This window comes from Triturus cristatus, chromosome 5_1, assembly GCF_964204655.1.
Source record: "Triturus cristatus chromosome 5_1, aTriCri1.1, whole genome shotgun sequence".
NCBI classification, from domain to species: Eukaryota; Metazoa; Chordata; class Amphibia; order Caudata; family Salamandridae; genus Triturus; species Triturus cristatus.
Genome location: NC_140587.1, coordinates 727815516 through 727840662, shown reverse-complemented (window position 1 = coordinate 727840662; position 25147 = coordinate 727815516).

Below are 25147 nucleotides of genomic sequence, written 5' to 3'. Positions count from 1 at the left end.
ACGCAGGTAGGTCAGCAGTGTGCGACCATTTTGGATTAGTTATTTAGTGGCTCTTTGAGCCGGGAAGCCGACGGGCTCAGGTTACGCACCTGCGTTGCTACGAGAGGTACATACCTGATAATGATTTTAGCAGCCTACACAGCAACCCTGCACTCTTTCCTACTCCCTGCTGACGAGAGGCAACAACCTCGAAACACGTGTCCAGGGATGGCACACGCTATTCACACTTGCACTCACGACACGAGCATAGGTGTACTCGCCGACGCTGACTACAGGGACCACAGTTCTTTGGGGTAACACGCAGGTAGGTCAGCAGTGTGCGACCATTTTGGATTAGTTATTTAGTGGCTCTTTGAGCCGGGAAGTCGACGGGCTTAGGTTACGCACCTGTGTTGCTACGAGAGGTACATACCTGATAATGATTTTAGCAGCCTACACAGCAACCCTACACTCTTTCCTACTCCCTGCTGACGAGAGGCAACAACCTCGAAACACGTGTCCAGGCATGGCACACGCTATTCACACTTGCACTCATGACACGAGCATAGGTGTACTCGCCGACGCTGACTACAGGGACCACAGTTCTTTGGGGTAACACGCAGGTAGGTCAGCAGTGTGCGACCATTTTGGATTAGTTATTTAGTGGCTCTTTGAGCCGGGAAGCCGACGGGCTTAGGTTACGCACCTGCGTTGCTACGAGAGGTACATACCTGATAATGATTTTAGCAGCCTACACAGCAACCCTGCACTCTTTCCTACTCCCTGCTGACGAGAGGCAACAACCTCGAAACACGTGTCCAGGGATGGCACACGCTATTCACACTTGCACTCACGACATGAGCATAGGTGTACTCGCCGACGCTGACTACAGGGACCACAGTTCTTTGGGGTAACACGCAGGTAGGTCAGCAGTATGCGACCATTTTGGATTAGTTATTTAGTGGCTCTTTGAGCCGGGAAGCCGACGGGCTTAGGTTACGCACCTGCGTTGCTACGAGAGGTACATACCTGATAATGATTTTAGCAGCCTACACAGCAACCCTGCACTCTTTCCTACTCCCTGCTGACGAGAGGCAACAACCTCGAAACACGTGTCCAGGGATGGCACACGCTATTCACACTTGCACTCACGACACGAGCATAGGTGTACTCGCCGATGCTGACTACAGGGACCACAGTTCTTTGGGGTAACACGCAGGTAGGTCAGCAGTGTGCGACCATTTTGGATTAGTTATTTAGTGGCTCTTTGAGCCGGGAAGCCGACGGGCTTAGGTTACGCACCTGCGTTGCTACGAGAGGTACATACCTGATAATGATTTTAGCAGCCTACACAGCAACCCTGCACTCTTTCCTACTCCCTGCTGACGAGAGGCAACAACCTTGAAACACGTGTCCAGGGATGGCACACGCTATTCACACTTGCACTCACGACACAAGCATAGGTGTATTCGCCGACGCTGACTACAGGGACCACAGTTCTTTGGGGTAACACGCAGGTAGGTCAGCAGTGTGCGACCATTTTGGATTAGTTATTTAGTGGCTCTTTGAGCCGGGAAGCCGACGGGCTTAGGTTACGCACCTGCGTTGCTACGAGAGGTACATACCTGATAATGATTTTAGCAGCCTACACAGCAACCCTGCACTCTTTCCTACTCCCTGCTGACGAGTGGCAACAACCTCGAAACACATGTCCAGGGATGGCACACGCTATTCACACTTGCACTCACGACACGAGCATAGGTGTACTCGCCGACGCTGACTACAGGGACCACAGTTCTTTGGGGTAACACGCAGGTAGGTCAGCAGTGTGCGACCATTTTGGATTAGTTATTTAGTGGCTCTTTGAGCCGGGAAGCCGACGGGCTTAGGTTACGCACCTGCGTTGCTACGAGAGGTACATACCTGATAATGATTTTAGCAGCCTACACAGCAACCCTGCACTCTTTCCTACTCCCTGCTGACGAGAGGCAACAACCTCGAAACACGTGTCCAGGGATGGCACACGCTGTTCACACTTGCACTCACGACACGAGCATAGGTGTACTCGCCGACGCTGACTACAGGGACCACAGTTCTTTGGGGTAACACGCAGGTAGGTCAGCAGTGTGCGACCATTTTGGATTAGTTATTTAGTGGCTCTTTGAGCCGGGAAGCCGACGGGCTTAGGTTATGCACCTGCGTTGCTACGAGAGGTACATACCTGATAATGATTTTAGCAGCCTACACAGCAACCCTGCACTCTTTCCTACTCCCTGCTGACGAGAGGCAACAACCTCGAAACACGTGTCCAGGGATGGCACACGCTATTCACACTTGCACTCACGACACGAGCATAGGTGTACTCGCCGACGCTGACTACAGGGACCACAGTTCTTTGGGGTAACATGCAGGTAGGTCAGCAGTGTGCGACCATTTTGGATTAGTTATTTAGTGGCTCTTTGAGCCGGGAAGCCGACGGGCTTAGGTTACGCACCTGCGTTGCTACGAGAGGTACACACCTGATAATGATTTTAGCAGCCTACACAGCAACCCTGCACTCTTTCCTACTCCCTGCTGACGAGAGGCAACAACCTCGAAACACGTTTCCAGGGATGGCACACTCTATTCACACTTGCACTCACGACACGAGCATAGGTGTACTCGCCGACCCTGACTACAGGGACCACAGTTCTTTGGGGTAACACGCAGGTAGGTCAGCAGTGTGCGACCATTTTGGATAAGACATGGCTTGGCAGTTCGGGCTGGACTGTTCCCATGAGGCACAGGGTCAGACTGATTTGCATATGGCCATGTCTGAACTGGGGTGGCAGAGTGGGCTAAAGAACGGTGATGGATTTAACCCAGATCAGTTGACTGGGGGTGAGTGCTTGCAATGTTCAACACTCCATCCATCATTTATTTTGGTTTATACTGGATTTTTCCTGGGGTCAGGCAGATTAGCCTTAAGGGCTAAAACCTCACTTCTTTTCTACAGAATTTAAACCCATTGCTCCTGGAAACGGGCAGCTACAGCTAGTCTAGTGACGTTTCCGAGCTGGTCCATTAACTCAGGTATCTCTGGATGATATATTGGATGGATCTCACGTATAGGGAACTGAGTAATTTTAGTGGGACTCTTTTCATACAACTGGACTCTGTAAGAAACTATAGTATGAATATTCGCGAGCATCTGCCCTGGGGCTAAATAAGCTACATAAACACGGTCCTTAATATCAAATAACACATGTAGAGGCTCTATTTTAATGTGTGTGTGCCAAAACATAATCAATGTAGGGGGCATATGCTGAAGAATATGCTGATGTAGAAAAGGCTGAAAGTCACGCTGGCTTGTCAAATGTCCTCAGCACCATAAACCGGATTACTAGCCCACTTCATAGCCTGTGTTGCTAACACCTCCATCCGTTCCTTGAATTTCGCCCAGTCTCTGTCCTCAAACCCTCGTACTGTCATCTAAGCAGGAGAAAGTATCAGAGTATGAAAAACCAGAGAAGGAGAAGCAACAGAGGTAGCAGGTACAATTGTAGTTAACGTTTGCACCGGAGGGAAATGAACGGAGAACACAGTAGTTGAAACATTAGATGTATTAGAGGTCACAGTCATCAAAGATGGCGAAGACAAAGAAGGAGGAGGGGGTGCGGTAGCTGAAGCTGTCGAAGTAACAGCCGTAGATACAGAAACGGCTGCAGCAGATGAAACAGGCTGCTGTGACTGTAAACAAACAGTGGGATATATCCTCTGCTGGGCATAAGGAGGCGGGGTTGAGTATTTAACAACTTCTCTAGAAAAGTATCATTTTTTTCTTTGGTCCAATAAGACTTGTCAATATGCAACAAAAATCTCATATCTTCACATTCAATTCCTGACTCCTGTTTTTCTCTATCATATGCCACAGCTTTCTGTATCAATGTTTGCATTTTCCCTTTCCGTGCGTCCCTCTCCATCTTTAACCACCACTGTCTTGCCTCCTTCTGCCAAGAACTGAGGGAGTTAAACATTGACTGTCTACTTTTGTCTCAAATAACTGTTCCTGTAAAAACCCAATCTTTTGTTCATCAAAGGTGCCCGTCAAAGGCCACTGCAACTCGGCATTGTCTATTTTATATTTGTGCCATACTGTACTAAACATAATAGGGCCAAGACCATGTTTCACCTACATCAAAATTAAGGCTGCCATCAGGAGGCGCAGACTGAGCTTCTCCTAATCGAGCATCTGCAGAACAACAACGGCAACACATATTCCAAAGTTTTCTGAGGCCAGGCATTTTGAAAGGGAAACAAAATCGTAATCATTACCTGGAAAAGTATTTGCAAATACTTGTTATCAAAACAATCCTCAGACCGTACTAAACTCAAACCCAAAGCATACTGTCTACATAAAGAACCAAAGCAAACTCCTCTAATCAGTGGTACAAATGAACCGGTTCTTCACTGCCGACTCTTCAGACCAAACGGTCAGATCCAAGGGATTCGCAATTCAGGACTCCAGTCGGATGATCACTGGGTGAGGCACCGTCCGGAGGGACGGAACGAGCAGCTGTGAGTGACAAACAACCTTCATGCAGGGATCCCTGAGTCGGTAGTCCGACCCAACTATGTCATCGCCCTCCTCCCTGTCTGCAGAAAGGGGATGGATCAACCACCCAAAGGAGTCCCTGTTTGGGCACCAACTGAAGGAAGTGACCCGCCTAGGGCCAACCAGGTCACTAATGGCCACCTCTCAGCCTTCCCTACTAAATGAAGAATTGGTCAGACAGTAGAGAATACAAACCAATAACTGTTTATTGGTATACACTCCGAGTGGAGCCCCATCTGCCCAGTTGCTGAGAGTGTTGCAGAGGGAACTGAAATCAACAAGCATAAAGATACATTATGTATGTTTCGTAACTGGGCGAAAACACGCCCACAGTGGAATTTTTCCAGGCAGGTGCAGTTAAACAGTGTAATATAGAAAGAACGGTTTCAGGGCTTCTATCTTAGACAAAGTATCGTAGTCCAAGGTCGTTCCATCCAGAGCACGCCACCAGACAAGGGGGAGAAGGCCTCTATCTAATGAGAAAGCTATGTGTGCCCAAGAAAAAAATGGCACAGCAAATGTTAACTTATATAGAGCACTTCCTAATGTCGATGATATGGAGTGCTCATAATTGTTTATCAATGCACTTTTTATTGCTGTTCGGAGTTTTGTTTCTTCTTGCTGCTGTTAGAAAATGTTTTTAGCTCATGCTAAAAGGAGGGTCTGTTAGAATACAAATCGTTTATGCTTAAGCAGTGCTCTATGTAAGTTAGCATTCGCTGTGCCATTTTCTTCTTTGGCACCATTTTAGACTGTTCGAAATTGATCATGCTCAATTCCGAGAAATGCTCCCTTGTAAGTTTTGATTCTTCCTCTGTGTCCTGTTTTAACATTAAACATACCATTCATGTTAGCACATAGCTTACTGATTAGATAGAGGCCTTCTCCCCCTTGTCTGGTGGTGGGCTCCGGATAGAACGACATTGGACTACAATACTTTGTGCAAGATAGGGGAGTGCTGAAACCGTTCTTTCTCTATTACACTGTTTAACTGCACCTCACTGGAAAATTCCACAGTGAGTGTGTTTTCGCACAGTTACGAAACGTGCCTAATGTATCTTTATGCTTGTTGATTTCAGTTCCCTCTGCAGCACTCTCAGCGACTGGGCAGATGGGGCTCCGCTCTGAGTGTATATGAATAAACAGTTATTGCTTTATATTCTCTACTATCTGACGGACTCTTCATTTAGTACAGAAGGCTGAAAGGTGGTCATTAGTGTCCCGAGTGGCCCTAAGCGGGTCACTTCCTTCAGTCTCATTCTGATTTCTGTACGTAAACAAATATCTAGTGATATTGTGCATGAGCATAGGAGCTTGTTGCTTTATGTCAATAGGCACTGTATCTCAGTATATGGTGTCTTATTGCTACAGCCATGTACACACACATGTGCCTTGCCCCTCACAGCTCTATTCATGGAAATGTATCCTATAAGGGGAGCCAGGACAGTGTCACTTTTCTTTAGCTCCCCAACAACAGCTGCTTCCTCTGTGGGTCATCCCTGATCGGGTAGGTAGTGTTGTGGAGGGGTAAACCTAATTTTGCTTAGAGTTTGAAGCGGTGGGTCGTTCATTCCTTTCTCTTTTCTGGACCTCATTATGCCTGTGACTCCCCTGCAATCATAACTGCAGCCCCTTCAGTCATGAATCAGAGTTTTGTCAGCTCTTGTCCAGTTGTGTTGTTTGTGAAAGCAGCCCCCAGTAGTTTCACCAATAATGGGAGGCCTCAGTCTGTTCAGGTGGCTGGCCACTCATTCTGCTTTTCCTTCAGGCCTTTTCGTAATGATGATGTCCCCCCACTCACACCAGCAGCTTTATTGGTTGGGTTAAACAGCGCACTCTTTGTCCCTCTGAGGCACATTTGGGTGGGGCATAGGGCATCTGTGTCGTATAAGGTCTTTTTAGCCTCTCTGTTTCTTCTCACCACAAATCACAGCACCCAGGCGGCATGTGATGTTCCCCTGTCCCTCCAAGCTATCTGTGTTCTTTACACACACCATTGGTCATCCATATGTTTCTATATTCTGGGTGATGCTGCAGAGTTTTACCAAGAGGTGGCCATTTCAACTGTGGCTAACCTCCTCCTCCAAATCTTTAACTTCAACATGTGGGCATACAGAAAAATAGATGAAAGCTCCATGATGACCAAAAGAATTCCCACAAATCACAGTCTGAAGGAGGTTTGCATGCAGGCACCTCTACTGTTTAATGTACACACAGTGGACATGCCAAGATGTCTACAGGAATTTAGACATTTTCCACCAATTTAGGAAGTTAGCACGTGCCACTGCTTCAGTATACAGATGATACATTCATCTTGGACATAAGCCTGCTTGCTGTCTCCCAACTTTTCTGTAATGAGAGCTACTTAGGTTCAATGAAACTCATTGAGAGCCTCTACTATTATTAGCATTGATATAGTGGTGACCATATGCAAGGTTACTAGTAGTTTGCTACCAGGGATCACCTCAGTACATCAGGCATTGTTGACAGCAGTAATGCAAAAAAGGCTTTGTCAATAGGAAATGCCTCTGCATGGGTAATACATAACAGCCATAGCTGCAATGCCTCTTTTAACAAGGTATTAACATTGTAAAAGGTCTCCTCAGGGCCACATGATTTATCACTCAAATATCAGCTTTAAATATATTTTGTAAATTCAGCTATTTTCCATAAAATATCAGCTTGATTCTGCAAAATAACACATTTTCATCTCAAATACCAACTCAGAATTTTGGTATATGTAAATTATTTGAGCCAAGCAATAGCTTCTAATTTAGTGGGGTTGGCTGCACACAGGAGAGCTACTTCCAGGTAGCTTGGGCTACCATTAGCTCATGAGCTACTTGCTGGAGATGCCTGCTCTAGACAGAAACCTGCTTGATCTACAAAGTTTCAGACATAATAAAGCAAATCAATTGATATTGAATATCAATAAAATCACCACTACAACAACGGTGAAGGCACCAGCTGGGAGACTGCATCCACCCAGACAATGACAAGACCACAAACAAAGAGACTCTGGCCAGTGACTAAAGAGACCACTGAGGGGTAGTAAATCTGTACACCAAATACCAGAAGGAGTTTGATGATGGAGCTCCCGTTGGCTCTGAAGGAGATCCATCTGTGGTTTTCTCAGAAGAGGTCCCCCTCACATTATCCTTGCCTCCATGTCCAGTAGACAAGAGGCCCCGCAACACATTGATGTTCTGAAAATCAGCACCTAAGTTAACAATCACAACAACCACCCCTACATCCTCATCTCTTATCCCACCCCCTTGGTACATTACCTGTGGATTACCTAAGCTCTGAGGAAGGGCAGACAGGGGCATACCACCAACCCTCCACCATCCTTCCACCCTACCATCAATGACAGAATATGGTGGAACATCCCATCTCTTGATGCTGATATGGCAGAGTTTTTGCAGGCCATTGCTTGTTGCAGAGGCGGGAAAAACTCCATTGATGACACAATGTCTTGAAATTGTCAGCAGGACGGCAGGTAGCATGTAACACATTTAAGAAGAAGGCTAGGGCTGACCTTTGACAAGGTTTAAATGAGGGTCTAAGTTTTTAAATGATTTGAGATACAAGGCTCCATTCCTTAAAATAGGAAATATATTTGTAATGTTGTGCCACATTCCAAAACCTACATATTGTAGTAGAAAATTTTACCTCATTGCCTATTCATATTTTAGGCACTCTCAATTACCTAGACCCTTTTTTTGTGCTAGGTTTAGGAAAATCATTTAAGGTAATTCGACTCAAGATTTCATTCACATTGTGAATCAGTGGCGTAAAACAAAATAATAGGGGCATCCTGCCTCATCCGATGAGGGACACCTGACTCTCCCATATCTCACAGATATTCCTTGGGGTGAATGGGGGCCTACTGAAGGATTGGGGGGGGGGGGTGTCCTGAAGGGTTGGGGCCTACCCTGCACCAGGGGCTTGCGTTACACTCCTGATGTGCATTTATGCCAATGTGAACTCCGTTCCTTACACAGACAAGGTTCAGAAAGCCAGCACAATGTGAATGCAAATATGTGTCTGGAAGATTACTGTCCCATACAGGGCTCCATGAATTTTTGCAAAAATAGCCTTTGTAGTGCAATGTTTTTCACCATCTCTTCACTGCAAAAGGAGAGGTTAGTTGAAGCAGAATGCAAATTTTGTTTTGAGGCCAGCCTTGTTTATGCAAGAGGCCCCATATCTCTTAGCTGCTGAGATTCATTATATCAAAGGCAAATCACATATGACACGTTCTTTGAAGGTTTAAGCCCGGTGCAGCAAATTGAGCATCAAAACCACCAGTACTTTCTCAAGATAAACAGGATTCATAATTTAAATACTGTGGGGTAGATTTACTAACATTTGGTGTTGAATTAGCAAAAAAAGAAGTGACTTTCCAGCTCAAAATTTGTTTTGCTCTGGAAAGTACCCTAAAAGTAAAGCAAATCAACGCAAACAGCAGCGGCTCCTCCACTATGGCGGAGGAGCGTCGACTCCCTAAAAACATCAGGATTGTTTTATTTTTCCTTTCTTGCCAAGTCCTGGGGCCAGGGCCTGGGAGTGACAGGTACTGAGGGGAGTGGTAGTGCACTCTTTCACTGCGCATGACAGTTTTGCTGGCTGTTTCAGGCGGGCCAAACCGCCATGCGCAGTGAAAGCTTAGGCGTCTGTGCCTGCTCTCTCCAACCCAGACTCCCAGTCTGTCCTGGAAAGCAAATCGAGGGCACTCAGGCCAATCCTGAAGCTGCTCTCATGGTTGAGAGCAGCTTCAGGATTGGTCGCAGGGCATTCTGGGAGCCTGTGTCGCCTGGAGAAGAGGAGCAAAAGAGTGTAGCGTGGCTGACTGCAGGTACTTTTTTTCAGTTTTTTTTCTCACCCTCGACCGCTATGCCCCCCACTCCTTTCCCTCACCTGCTCTCCCGCCACTCGTCCAGCACACCTGACGCTACTCAGCGCAAAGCACTGTTTTGAATTGCTTAGCACCAATTGGTCATTACATGGTTGGTACATGGGCGTTCCCATACAACCACCCTTGCCTTTCGACACGAAACCCTATCTACAAACAATAGTAGACAGGTTTTAGCGCCAAAAGTTAACACTATTTGAAAGGAGGTGGTAAAATGAGAAATGTTTTTATTTCTCCTTTCTTTTCTGACTTTGCATGTGTGCTGCACTGTGCAGCACACATGCAAAGTAGGTTAAAGTTTTTGCCTGGCGCACGGCAGCTAAAATCTGCGCTAAGGGAGAGGGGAGGAGAGACCCATATTTCTTTAGATATGGCTCTCCAGCTCCCTCCCTGTCACGCAATGCAGCACAGCATTTTTGGCTGCTGTGCTGCGTTCTGTGGCTTTTTTAAAAATCTTGGCCTTAGTGTGAATGATTGCTTCATATGCTAGTATTGCAGTTAAACAAGCAGTTAGAATTTTCCAAAATGAGGACAGATAAACAATTGTGCTTTATCTGAATGGAAATGTGATTTTGCAGTAAAATGAGAAAAGATCTAATGTTTTTACAAACTATGTAAACCAAGCTGCATTCTGAGGAGAGTTGTCATTTTGTTCAGCATGCATTTCGGTAATAAGGGATGTCGTTATTTTCTGCACATGGTATACCTCGTTAGGAATAGCTTGCAGAGAGATTCAGAAATTCCAAACTTTGAATTCTAAATATTACTGAAATCAGTGAGAAGCTGGGATAATTGGTGCAGTTGTTTTTGATGGCCTAGTTTCTCAAAAATAGCTCCCTGAAAGAAACAAGAGAGACGAAAATGATATGAATTTCTGATCGGTGTGTAGACCAATTTCGACAAGGTTCAGCTGTCGCTTGATTTTATTCACGCAGTCTTCTGTTTTTTGCATCACTGGCATATTATATTGAATCAGGTTGCAGGTGCATCTAGTTAGTCATATTGACACATAGTGATTTGTTCCTAGTTTGCCTTTCAAATGAATTGTTACTGCAAATGTTAATAAGGACAAATCAGCTTTGCAACCATATACAAATGCATGAACTAGTGACTTCCACTGAACTGCTAGCACAACATATTTCTAAGACTATGATTTTGGGTTGCACCTTAATAGCACATTAAGGGAATTTCAAACACACCCTTGGAACCAGATATACGCTTGAAGGCTTAGAACGTGAGAATTTTATTGCCAAACTAGACTCTCATATTTTTTTATTCAATGGGAATAAGAATGAAAAGTGTAACAAATGTAATCTCTTTCTTGACTAATGGGCAGTGAGTGAGTGTGTGAGAAGAACATGTTGCATAGTGCAGCAGCTCTTAACCTTTTGACTTCAATGGACACCTACTGAGCAGTAGCGACTTGTGGAGGGAGTGCTGCGGGGCGGTGGGGCAAGGCGGGGGAGGAGCAGGGTGGCGGGTAGTAAACTACGGAATACGGCCGAACAGAGGTAAGTAAACAAACAAAACAAATTTCATTGCGCACGCTGCATTGCCACGTGATGCAGCACGTGCAAAGAAATTCGTTTTATTTATTTATTTATTTACTTACCTCCGTTGGGCCGTATTCCGTAGTTTACTACCCCCATCCTGCTCCTCCCCCGCCCCGCCCCACCCTGCCCCACCATCCTGCAGCAGTCCCTCCATGGGCCGCTACTGCTACTGAGTATTCTAAGCTGGTGAAATGCTAGACTCCAGCATATTGCTTTATCTGTTTTCGCCCCCAATGCAGCCTCTTTCTTTTTCGGCACATCTTTGTACTTAAATTGAGGTCGACAATAATCTATACTACTCTTTTGTTCACTGACACTGCTCCTTTAAATCAAGCTAAGGTTAACAGTGGAGCCGCGCAATTTTGGTTCCACCCTTTGTTATTATTAATTAGGCCACATATATGTATATTAAAGGACTTATGTAACCCATGTTATATAATGTGGCTAATGAAGTAAATCACTCTTAAAGCCACATAGAATCATTTGCCATATAATTACGACATTTATGTGTGTGTACACTAATTTTTCTCTTACAGGAACAACAAATTCACAGTTATAATTAGGGAACAAATTCAATGCATTCGGATTAGGGGCGCATTGGATTAATGAAAGCTAAATGGTCAAAAAAGAAAAGTTCTAAATGATAAGTGGGGGAACCACCTCTTCCCGGGAGGTGGAGGGCTAGGTACCAGGATTTTACCTTTACGAGATGCGCTACTGGAGGTTATGTTCATGTACCATGGAGTGAAGTGATCTTGCGTCATTTACTAGTGATTTCCCTAAGTTGAGATAGAAACCTGTAGGACTCTATAAACGTCAAGCGGTTCGTGAAAATTTCGAAGGTGTTGTGGAATGACTTGAATACTCTGTTTGATGTTGTGGTTCTAAGTGATTTGTATACAGCATGAAAGAGAACTACTGAGGCATCCATTGACTGATGGCCTGTCACCCAAAGTAATGAGAAAGTACAACCATGTGATGATATGGTTGAAGTCAAAAGTGTCACCCTGAGATACTGATTGGGTTAAGATTGATCATACTACTCAGAAACCTAAAGAGACAAAGCATATATATTATGAGAGGCTGTTACAAGCGTTCAAACATTACTGTGGGATGGAACCATTGAAACCCAAGTATATGAGACATTTTGTGTCTAGGTTCGTGACAGGATTGAGACCTGAGATTAGCATGATTATTCAATAGCATTTGATATGCTGGCAGAATAAGTTGGTTGATGAGATTTTGCGATAATCAAAGTATTGCAACAATGAGATTGATATGAGACAGAAAAAGGTGATGGAGAACCTTATGGTGTTGCTAATGAAAGCTGCTCGGAGGGAAAGTCAAGGTCCTCTATTTGTACCAATGGCACCTCCTATGCAGAGAGAGTATTAGGAAGGAGTCCCCACCACACAGGGTGGAGGTGGACTTCAATCTCAATGTAGGGGTAGAGGAGTTACTATTGATCTAAGTACTGGAATTGATGTGGCCACATTGCAAAAGCCCAACTTATCCCCTACTGTAAAAGGTTGGGGCATTGGAGGTGTCAATGCCGTCTTAATCCAGCAAATCAAGAGCAGAATCCAGGGTTAGTGCCTCACCAGGGTAATAATCCTATGCATTTGCAGAATGTACCTAGACCAAGAATCCAAACCTTTAATGTACCCCAAGCCCCAGTAATGCAGGTTCCACAACTCCGATGCTGCAGCCAGGTGCTGCTGGCCCTAGATTTGCTTTGAATTAGATTCTAAATGTGAATCAGAAATCATTTCAGGGTACTAATCCCATGTTCAAGACCATTGAGAATTTTGGGGCCTATCAGTCAACCTGACGTGAGTGGGGAGGATGATTAGGTACTTGGCTCAATCCTGGAGGTAGACCAGAGTGGCCAGTATGTAGATGGTGAGTTCAATGACTACACTATATCATTTTGGGTTGATACTGGTGCTACACATTCTACTGTGCATACTGTAGAAGTTCCAGACCTACCCCTCTCAGGCAGAATGATCCAAGATGATGTAGTTGGTAATTAACAAATGAGAAATCCTATCACTGAGGAAGTCCCTGTTAGAATAGGGAATTTGGAGAACAATCACCAATTTGTGGTCTGTGACTCAAGTCCTGTGAGTCTGTAAGGACATGATTTGTTGTGCAAGTTGAATTGCACTATTTACTGTACACCGAGAGGTGTGGAGGTTCTGACTCACGATCAGGACATGGCCTTTAAGATGGTTAATCACATACCAACTGTTACGATTTAACCTATGATGACAAATGAAGGCCTGCACTTAGTCCTTAGAGATACAGTTAAGGTTGAGGTGTGGGATTTTTCAGGAAAAGACATAGGACTCAATAAACGAGCTGAGCCTGTCCCTATACATATAAAACAAAATGAAGAATTTTGCAGAATCCCACAGTATAATTTGTACTCCGAGACGATTGCTGGAATAACTCTGTTAATTGAGTCAATGATTCAACAAGGTACCTAAACTTCCCCATTATGGGACTGCAGTAGCCTAGCGGTAAGTATTGCATTGTGCAGGCCCCATGCAGAATAATAATATTGTAGTTCCTTGTTGTCCCATGGTACCAAATCCTACTGTTATACTGTTTCGGATTCCATGCGAGGCTCAGTGGTTTTTCATCATTAATTTATGGCAGGCATTTTTCTCCATACCCTTGCATATGGACAGTCAGTTGCTCTTTACGTTCCGGCTCGGCAACTATGTTTTTGCATGGTGCGGAGTCCCACAGGGGTATACGGAGAGAGTTTCTATTTTCTACCAGATCCTTAAAAAGAATCTATTTTTTTGGTCATTCCTTTTAACTCTGTCTTGGTCCAGTATATTGACGACTTGTTGATTGAGTCAAAAAGTTGTGAAGCTTGCAAGACTGATACCATTGTACTACAAAATAACTTGGCTGAGAATGGACATAAAGTATCCCCTGGTAAGCTGAAGTACTGTTTTAAAGAAGTCCTGTATCTTGGTCATCATATTGAGAATGGAGTCATAAAGGTGTCACAAGAGAATCTCAGTGATTTTACAAATGAATCCACCAACAACTCAGAAAGAGGTCAGGATGTTTATGGGACTTGTGGGCAACTGTCATCAGTGAATACCCAACTTTTCCCTAAAGGCCTAGCCTTTACAGAAGCTGACTCATAAGGATGTGTCAGATCCAGTTCCTTGGGACAATGACTGGTTGCTTTCCTGGATTAGAGAGACAGTCTCTGCCGTGCCCCAGTGCTAAGAATACCTGATTACAGCAAAGCGTTTTTGCTCTCTCTCTCTCAGTGCTTACACAGACTCATGGTAACGCCGTTAGGACAGTTGCATATTTCTCAGCTACTCTAGATCTAGTAGCTGCAGTACTGTGTGGGTGCCTTAAAGCAGTGGCGGCCACAGGTGTCAAGGCATTGTCATGGGTCCCCCTTTAACAGTGTACATGCCTCATTCTGTAGAAATATTGCTGATCCATACTCACGCTGAGCATTTGACAAACAGTTGCTTGACCCAGTATGAGCAGATCATACTGTCAGCTGAAAATGTTAACTTGAAGAGGTGTTCTCTTTTAAACCCTGCCACTTTGTTGTCTATTCCAAAAACTGACAGTGATGAAAATGAGGTGGAGCATGACTGTCTCAATGTCACTGAACTATGCACCAAGCCGAGACCAGACATTCAAGATAAGCCACCGCCTGAATTTGATCTTGCATTGTTTAAGGATGGCTGGTGTTTATGAGGCCATGAAAGACATTTGTAAGCTGCTTATGGAGTCTGCGCAGTTTTAGGAGTAGTAGAAGCTTGTGGCTCCCAGAAATGTTCTCAGCGTAAGTGCCTGAATTGGTTGTTCTTACTAGAGCATGCTGGGCCTCAGACCAGCAGTGAATGACCGCTTTCACCGATAGTCAATACAGCTTTGGTGTTGTTCATGACTTTGGACAGTTATGGTCTCAGAGAGGATTTATGACAACCTCAGGTTCACCCATTGAAAATGGGGAGCAAGTCTGATAACTCCTTGAAGCATTACAAATGCCTGCTCAACTTTCTGTTGTCAAATGTGCAGCACATTGTAAGGGAGATGATTATGTAACAGTTGGCAATAGGAATGCCAATGAGGTGGCTAAATACTGTTCTTATAATGCTTGCATTTTAATGGTGAATATATGGACATGTAAAACTTTGCAGATCTTCTAGTACATTGTTAAGTATACGTTTAAAGCTTAGCAAGAAGTTTTTATACCAACTAGAGCATGCAGTAAAACAAAACATGTACAATATACAGTTCCAGGGCAACACATTGCTAAGCAACTTCTCACACAGCTAGTCTGAACATCAGACAAACTGTTGCATACTCACACACCCAGAAAGAGACCTACTTACCCATGAATAAATATATAAAAACATGTATACAACCACTCATAGATCATCTCATAAAGTTATAAAACTTGATATCATACTCACATTTATCAACCTCATATACACATATATATTTCTTCAATCACATGTTTCCCTTTGAAAGTTCAATCTAATTTACATATCTCAAAATTAATTTGTTGGTCAAATAGTTTTTTTGCTCTTATTAGATAGATTCTAATCTCTCAGAAAATGTGAAAACTAAGCATAATAATGACACACCACTCTCATACAAATAAACCATTAATGGCTCTGCACTCTGATATTGTGGAAGGCAGCAAAAAAACATGTCTTTCATATTTTAATATTATAGTTTAATATTTAATATTGTAGTTCCTTGTTGTCCCATGGTACCAAATCCTACTGTTATACTGTTTCGGATTCCATGCGAGGCTCAGTGGTTTTTCATCATTAATTTATGGCAGGCATTTTTCTCCATACCCTTGCATATGGACAGTCAGTTGCTCTTTACGTTCCGGCTCGGCAACTATGTTTTTGCATGGTGCGGAGTCCCACAGGGGTATACGGAGAGAGTTTCTATTTTCTACCAGATCCTTAAAAAGAATCTATTTTTTTGGTCATTCCTTTTAACTCTGTCTTGGTCCAGTATATTGACGACTTGTTGATTGAGTCAAAAAGTTGTGAAGCTTGCAAGACTGATACCATTGTACTACAAAATAACTTGGCTGAGAATGGACATAAAGTATCCCCTGGTAAGCTGAAGTACTGTTTTAAAGAAGTCCTGTATCTTGGTCATCATATTGAGAATGGAGTCATAAAGGTGTCACAAGAGAATCTCAGTGATTTTACAAATGAATCCACCAACAACTCAGAAAGAGGTCAGGATGTTTATGGGACTTGTGGGCAACTGTCATCAGTGAATACCCAACTTTTCCCTAAAGGCCTAGCCTTTACAGAAGCTGACTCATAAGGATGTGTCAGATCCAGTTCCTTGGGACAATGACTGGTTGCTTTCCTGGATTAGAGAGACAGTCTCTGCCGTGCCCCAGTGCTAAGAATACCTGATTACAGCAAAGCGTTTTTGCTCTCTCTCTCTCAGTGCTTACACAGACTCATGGTAACGCCGTTAGGACAGTTGCATATTTCTCAGCTACTCTAGATCTAGTAGCTGCAGTACTGTGTGGGTGCCTTAAAGCAGTGGCGGCCACAGGTGTCAAGGCATTGTCATGGGTCCCCCTTTAACAGTGTACATGCCTCATTCTGTAGAAATATTGCTGATCCATACTCACGCTGAGCATTTGACAAACAGTTGCTTGACCCAGTATGAGCAGATCATACTGTCAGCTGAAAATGTTAACTTGAAGAGGTGTTCTCTTTTAAACCCTGCCACTTTGTTGTCTATTCCAAAAACTGACAGTGATGAAAATGAGGTGGAGCATGACTGTCTCAATGTCACTGAACTATGCACCAAGCCGAGACCAGACATTCAAGATAAGCCACCGCCTGAATTTGATCTTGCATTGTTTAAGGATGGCTGGTGTTTATGAGGCCATGAAAGACATTTGTAAGCTGCTTATGGAGTCTGCGCAGTTTTAGGAGTAGTAGAAGCTTGTGGCTCCCAGAAATGTTCTCAGCGTAAGTGCCTGAATTGGTTGTTCTTACTAGAGCATGCTGGGCCTCAGACCAGCAGTGAATGACCGCTTTCACCGATAGTCAATACAGCTTTGGTGTTGTTCATGACTTTGGACAGTTATGGTCTCAGAGAGGATTTATGACAACCTCAGGTTCACCCATTGAAAATGGGGAGCAAGTCTGATAACTCCTTGAAGCATTACAAATGCCTGCTCAACTTTCTGTTGTCAAATGTGCAGCACATTGTAAGGGAGATGATTATGTAACAGTTGGCAATAGGAATGCCAATGAGGTGGCTAAATACTGTTCTTATAATGCTTGCATTTTAATGGTGAATATATGGACATGTAAAACTTTGCAGATCTTCTAGTACATTGTTAAGTATACGTTTAAAGCTTAGCAAGAAGTTTTTATACCAACTAGAGCATGCAGTAAAACAAAACATGTACAATATACAGTTCCAGGGCAACACATTGCTAAGCAACTTCTCACACAGCTAGTCTGAACATCAGACAAACTGTTGCATACTCACACACCCAGAAAGAGACCTACTTACCCATGAATAAATATATAAAAACATGTATACAACCACTCATAGATCATCTCATAAAGTTATAAAACTTGATATCATACTCACATTTATCAACCTCATATACACATATATATTTCTTCAATCACATGTTTCCCTTTGAAAGTTCAATCTAATTTACATATCTCAAAATTAATTTGTTGGTCAAATAGTTTTTTTGCTCTTATTAGATAGATTCTAATCTCTCAGAAAATGTGAAAACTAAGCATAATAATGACACACCACTCTCATACAAATAAACCATTAATGGCTCTGCACTCTGATATTGTGGAAGGCAGCAAAAAAACATGTCTTTCATATTTTAATTTTGTTAGTTCACCTTTGAAAGGTTGATATGTGTTAACCCTTTCATGCATATTTATAAAGAAGCCCAATATGGAAGGATATTAGTGCATATTTGGAATTATTCACAAACATCAGTGTGTACCCCTGTGTAAATTTGTGAAGAATTCAAGAATAATTACAGGAGTCCAAAAGCATATTTGGCTCAGTAGTTTTATTACTTTAAAACTACACTACACTTTGTAAGAAAGCATTCACAAGAAAACAAACCCTCATTCTACAACAATGACTTTAAAAAAACTCCTATTTAAAAAAAATAAAAAACAGACAACATTCTTTTTAATCTCCTTCCCCCAACACTCTTTTAGCAGAGTCTCCATAGCGACCCACTGGAACCATTAGGGCAGAAGTTCGCAACACATTCTAGAAGGAGCATACTAATAAAAAAATGAACTGAAACAGGTTTGCTTGACTATACAGGATTAAACACATATCCAAGTCTCCATTACAATTTTTTTTTTTATCAGAGCCAATCACAGATCTACTTACTTATTCTTTAAAGACACTCCCTAATTTTTTCAAACTGCATATTTACACCATTCAAATACATATGTATTTCTTTAAACTAGCTCCTGTCCTCCATATTAACTGCCTTTCATTTTGAAACCTGTTTCATTCTGCTTCAGCAATCTCCTGTGCGCTACTGTTCCTTCCCTTCAAAATGATTGGAATGTATATTATGGGTCACATCTATGTCTTTTGGGCCAGAGTGCATGGCAAAGAGAGTGGCATTGACAGGGACTTGTGTCTTCCTAATGTGGACATTACTTTGATTGGCCAGAGAGGGTTAAAGCTGTATCCACTGCTGCCTTTGGTTTTGAAGCATTTTGGATTGCCAAACCCTGACCTCATGATTGTGCACTGTGGTGGCTATGACATAGGCACAATTACTGGGGTAGGACTGGAAATACTAATGAAGGATTCCTTTGCACAATCAATGACACTTTTCCCTCACACTGCCTTGGTGTACTCCAATATATGCCAAAGGCTTAAATGGAAGTGGTGAAAAGAAGTCTGTCCATAGATAGACAAAGCCAGAGAACATGTTAATAAGTCTGGTTCTGCATTCCTCAGAGACCATAACATGGGCTTTATCTACAACAACAACTTGTGTTTTGACATGCATGGAATCTATAGAAGTGATGGAGTTCACTTCACAGATGACAACGGGGTGATTCTAAGCAAGTTGAACCTCTGCATACTCTCTTATGTGCAGCTGTCATATACACAAAAACACAAAGGCTCATCTCAGAGTCACCGTATTTCCCAAAATGTTGTCCAATTTCTATTAAAATATCTATTTTTTAAAATGTTTTCAAAATGCGTGAATACATCGCAAACACGCAACACAAAAGCAGACATTCAATAGATACCAGCACATTAAAAAAACATAATTATGTAAGTGATTATGTGCATCACAATGGGTACCTCACTATCTAAATAAGTCTATAAGTGCATGTATGAGTCGCCCAGTGTGTCTGTGAGTGTTTGAGTGGATCCGTTAGTGGATGCATGAGTGTCTCAATGGGTTTAGAGTGGGTGTGTGAGTGTCTGAGTGAGTCAGTGAGTGGGGGCCTCAGTATCTGAGTAAGTATGTGAGTGGGTACATGAGTGTCTGAGAGGGTCTGTGAGTGGATGCATGAGTCTCTGAGTGTGTCTATCAGAGGATGCAAGTGTGTCTTAGTGGGTCTATAAGTGGCTACATGAGTGTCTGACTAGCTTTGAGAAAGGGGGCATGAGTAACTCAGCAGGTCTGTGAGTGAATGCATACGTATCTCAGTAGCTCTGTGAGAGGGTGCATGAGTATCTGAGTGGGTCTATGAGAGGGTGCATGATTATCACAGTGGGTGTGTGAATGGATGTATGAGTCACTGAATGAGTCTGTGACTAGGTGCATGAGTGTCTGAGTGAGCCTATGAATGGGTGCATGTGTCACTGGTGAGTCTGTGAGTAGGTGCATGAGTACCTCAGTGGGTCTGTGAGTGAAGGCATGAGTGTAGGGTTTGGATGGGTTTATGAGTGTCACAGTGGGTCTGTGAACTGGTACATGAGTTGCTGAGTGAATGGGTGCATGAGTGTCTATGTTATCTGTGAATGGCTGTGTGAGTGTCTGAGTGAGTCTGTGTAGGAAGCTGGCCCTCTATATAGTGCACTAAACCAAAGTACACTGTGCAGTTAGTCCAGTGAGTCCCAGATTGATATGCAGGGGCAAAAATAGATAATTCTAATGCTTTCTTTGAGGTAGTGTGGGCAAACTTTTAGGCTTATCAGAGGGTAGTGATACGCATTTGTTGTACTTACCGAGGCAATAAATAAGACATACACTCAAGAATAAATTCGAGACTAATCTGCAAAAATAACACTTAATTTGTATATAATTTTTCAGACCAAGAACTTCATTCACGGGTAAGTACTTATTTTGTTATGAATTTTCAAAGTTTGCAAAATAACTCACAGTTGTGTGCAATTATGCACAATGCATTCCAATGGGAGAAAATTAAAAAATGCATAGAGATTGTGTAGATGGTTCTCAGGGTACACCTTCTGGTTTTAGTGTAGTAGCAAGCCCAGGTCCAATGTTCGACCAGCAGAGCGTTTGGAACATCCCACTTTTGGCTGGGAGCAGGGTCCTGGATTTGTTGGTAACAGGCACTACGAAGAAGGAGGAGCAAGTCCGAGGGATCCCAAATGAGGGATCAAGTCATAAGGACATCAGGAGCATGGGAGCACAGCTGGTTAATTGATACCCAGGCCAGGCATACTGGGTGCAGAGCAAATTTTTTAGCTGGGCTCTGAGCATCAAGATGGTTTGCGCGATCAAGGGCAAGCAGGTTGCAGGGATGATTTCAGGACAGCTGGGCCACTCATGGAGTAGGTCTCAGTGTTCATGATGTGCCTTAATGGGTGCTTTCTTCCTGGGCAGTTGAAGTCCAGATTGAACTCTGTCCCAATGTAAGTTGCAGGGGGTCCGGTACCCTGGGTATTCCTTCCACACGGCTCTGGTAGGTCTTGGAGAATCCACCCTTGGTGGGGAGACAGATCTAATCCTCCGGAGCTGGTGTACTTCTTCTGGCTTGGTTGCTACATCGGCATTGTCAGGGAGCGGAATTGGTGAGCCAGACTCTGCGGGTTCAGTGCCTGCAGTCTGCAGGGGAGTAAGGCTGGGAGCAGGGTCCTGGATTTGTTGGTAAAAGGCACTACGAAGAAGGAGGAGCAAGTCCGAGGGATCCCAAATGAGGGATCAAGTCATAAGGACATCAGGAGCATGGGGGCACAGCTGGTTAATTGATACCCAGGCCAGGCATACTGGGTGCAGAGCAAGTTGTTTAGTTGGGCTCTGAGCATCAAGATGGTTTGCGCGATCAAGGGCAAGCAGGTTGCAGGGATGATTTCAGGACAGCTGGGCCACTCATGGAGTAGGTCTCAGTGTTCATGATGTGCCTTAATGGGTGCTTTCTTCCTGGGCAGTTGAAGTCCAGATTGAACTCTGTCCCAGCGTAAGTTGCAGGGGGTCCGGTACCCTAGGTATTCCTTCCGCACGGCTCTGGTAGGTCTTGGAGAATCCACCCTTGGTGGGGAGACAGATCTGATCCTCCGGAGCTGGTGTACTTCTTCTGGCTTGGTTGCTACATCGGCATTGTCAGGGAGCGGAATTGGTAAGCCAGACTCTGCGGGTTCAGTGCCTGCAGTCTGCAGGGGAGTAATTCCCCTACTCCAAGGGAGTTCTTCAGTGATTGGGGATGGTCTGGAGGTCCTCTGAGGTTCTTAGAGGCCTCATAGTAGCAGGATGAGACAGCACACCAAGGTGGTCAAATCTTAGAACAGCAGGCTGGGTTTCGTGCCAAAATTCTGCAGCTGGTACACCATTCTCAGGTTCAGCAGCTCTTCTTTGTCTGTTTTCATCCTAGGACCATCAAAACTGAAGTTCAGGGTCAAGGGGTGCCCGCTACATACTACATTTATGGGCATTAATGGGGGTTCCAGGTGGTAGCCAATGGGCTACCTACCTTTTGGATATCTAAACCCTCTATGTGACCACTTCCTAAGGGAAGGGACACAATCCTGGCCCTGATAGGATAATTCATTTTATCCCAAGATGGAGGAATTGGAAAAGTGGGGTCCACCTGAACTGCTCTACCTTAGGGGTGGTGCTAGTTGAATGTCTGCACACCTCTTGATCTTACTAATTCTTCTGCCTGTCCTCCTGCCAAAAGTGGGGTCAGAACAGGGGGTTGGCATCCTCCACTAACTGGAAGAGCCTGGGTCACATTTCAAAGGCAGCAATGCCTTTGAAGCTTCCCACCTTGGAATGCAATTCCTGCCTGGAGGAAGTGTGAAGCACCTCTGCCCAGAGCAGGCATTTATTTATCAGCCTCTGAGAGAAAAGACTCTCACCCAATGGGGTCAAAAACATGTCTGATGGTGGCAGACTGGCTTAGACCACACCCCTAGTTGGTACGTTTTTAAGGGACACCTCAAAGGTGCCCTCTGTGTGCATTTATTAATACATCCAACACTGGCATCAGAGTGGGTTTATTAAGATGAGATGTTTGATACAAAAAACTCTGGGCAAAGTGAAGTCATCATGGTGCTGGTGTACTCGTATTGACACGTTTCCAGCCCATGTACTCTCTATGGCTTACCTACACACTTACAATATCTAACAATGGCTCAGACTTTGAAGGGTCATATCTGCTCATGCAGATATGTCCACACATGGGATATAGTGCAACCTGCCTTAGGGCTAGAAGGCCTGAAGTACAGGTGGCTTATCTATATCTCATGCAGTGACTGTGGGCATGGCACACAGAGTGCCATGTCGACTCTTCACTTTTGTCTGTACCAATACATGCAGCCTGCAATGGCAGTTTGAATGGTCTTGATGAGAGGTCATTAAGGTGGCACCTTTCATGCTGCAGCCCTAGAGGACCCTCTTTATTCCTAATGCCCTAATTACCAGGGGAACCACTTACTAGGGAATTCGAAGGGTGCTGAATTTGTGTCAATTGTGGTACAGTTTTGGGAAAAAACTCTGCTACTGGGACCGTTGTTAGCAGGGACCCAGTATACTTTCAGTCAAAATCACATGCTCTTCCAGGCAAAAAGTGGGAGCTGACCATGTCGAAAGAAGTACTTTCCTACAGCCAGAGATGCAGTGGGTCTGTGAATGGGTGCATGAGTTGTTAAGTGACTCTGTGACTAGGTGCATGAGTATTTGAGCAGCTTTGAGAGTGGGTGCAGGAGTACCTCAGTGGATCTTTGAGTAAGTGCATAAGTGTCTCAGTGGCTCTGTGAGTAGGTGCATACGTATATGAGTGGGTCTTTGAGTAGGTGCATGAGTGTCGCAGTGGGTCTGTGAGTGTTTGCATGAGTGTCTGAGAAGCTTTAAGAGTTGGTCCATGAGTGCTTTAATGGGTCTGTGAGTTAGTGCATAAGTGTCTCAGTGGGTCTGTGAGTGGGTATGTGAGTGTTTGAGTGGGTCTGTGAGTGCATGCATGAGTGTCACAGTGGGTCTGTGAATGGGTGGATGAGTCAGTGAGTTAGTCTGTTACTGAGTGCATGAGTGTCTGATTGAGTTTATGAATGGCTGCATGATTGTCTGAGTAAATCTGTGAGTGGGAGCATGAGTATCTCAGATAGTCTGTGAGTGGGTGCATGAGTATGTCGGTGGGTCTATGAGTAAGTCCATTTGTGTCTCAGTGGGTGTTTGAGTTGGTGTGTGAGTGTTTGAGTGGGTCTGTAAGTGGGTGCATGAGTGTTGCAGTGAATCTGTGAATGGGTGCATGAATTACTGAGTGAGTATGTGAGTGGGTGCATGAGTGTCTAAGTGAGTCAGTGAATGGCTGCATGAGTGTCTGAATGAGTTTTTGAGTGGATGCATGAGTACCTCAGTGGGTCTGTGAATGGATGCATCGGTTGCTGAGTGAGTCTGTGACTGGGTCCATGAGTATCTCAGTGAGTTTATTGATGAGTGCATGAATTGCTGAGTGAGTCTGTGAGTGGGTGCATGAATACCCTTAGTGGGTCTGTGAGTGAGTTCAAATGTGTGTCAATGGGTCTGTGAGTGGGTGTATGAGTTTCTGAGCGGGTCAGTGAGTGGGTATATGAGTGTTGCAGTGGGTCTGTGAATGGGTATATGAGTCACTGAGTGAGTCTGTGACTGGGCATATGAGTGTCTGAGTGGTTCTGTGAGTGGATACATGAGTGACTGAGCAGCTTTGGGAGTGGGTGCATGAGTACCATAGTGGATCTGTGAGTGAGTGCATAAGTGTCTCAGTGGGTCTGTGAGTGGGTGTGTGAGTGCTTGAGTGGGTCTGTGAGTCTATGCATGAGTGTCACAGTGGGTCTGTGCATGGGTGCATGAGTGTCTGAATTGGTCTGTGAGTGGACGCATGAGTATCTCAGTATATCAGTGAATAGGTGTATAAGCCACCGAGTGAGCCTGGGAGTCAGTGCAAGAGTTGCTTAGTGAGTCACTGTCGGTGGGTAAATGAGTATTGCAGTGGGTCTTTGAATGGGTGCATGAATCACTAAGTGAGTCTGTGAGTGGGTGCATGAGTGTCTGAGTGGTTCTGTGAGTAACAGCATGAGTGTCTGAGTAGCTTTGAGAGTGAGTGGGTATGTGCGTTCGTCAGTGGGTCTGTAAGTAACCACATAAGTGTTTCAGTTGGTCTGTGAGTGGGTGCATGAGTATCTGAGTAGGTCTCTGAGTAAGTACTTGACTGTCAATGTGAGTCTGTGAATAGGTGCATGAGTTGCTGAGTGAGTCTGTGACTGGGTGCATGAGTATCATAGTGAATCTGTGAATGGCTTCATGAGTGTGTGAGTGAGTGTATGAGTGGGTGGATGAAGACCTCAGTGGGTCTGTGAGTTTCGAGACACGGTACACTTTCATTTATTTCGTTTTTCGACACACATTTTCTTCTGCTTCAGTACACATGTGCTTTCTGTCACCTTTAGCACAGCCCATTTGAGGCTTTGCTATGATGTTTGAATAAACCACTACATTACAATCAGATTGACACACTTTAGTTTTCGTACATATTCAACTTACGCTCTACGGCCACCTTATCAGCATTTTTTTATTATAATTTGGGTTATTTCACACTCGCCGGTTCCTTGACTCGTTCGATATCCCTATTTTTGGATTTCAATTCCCTACAG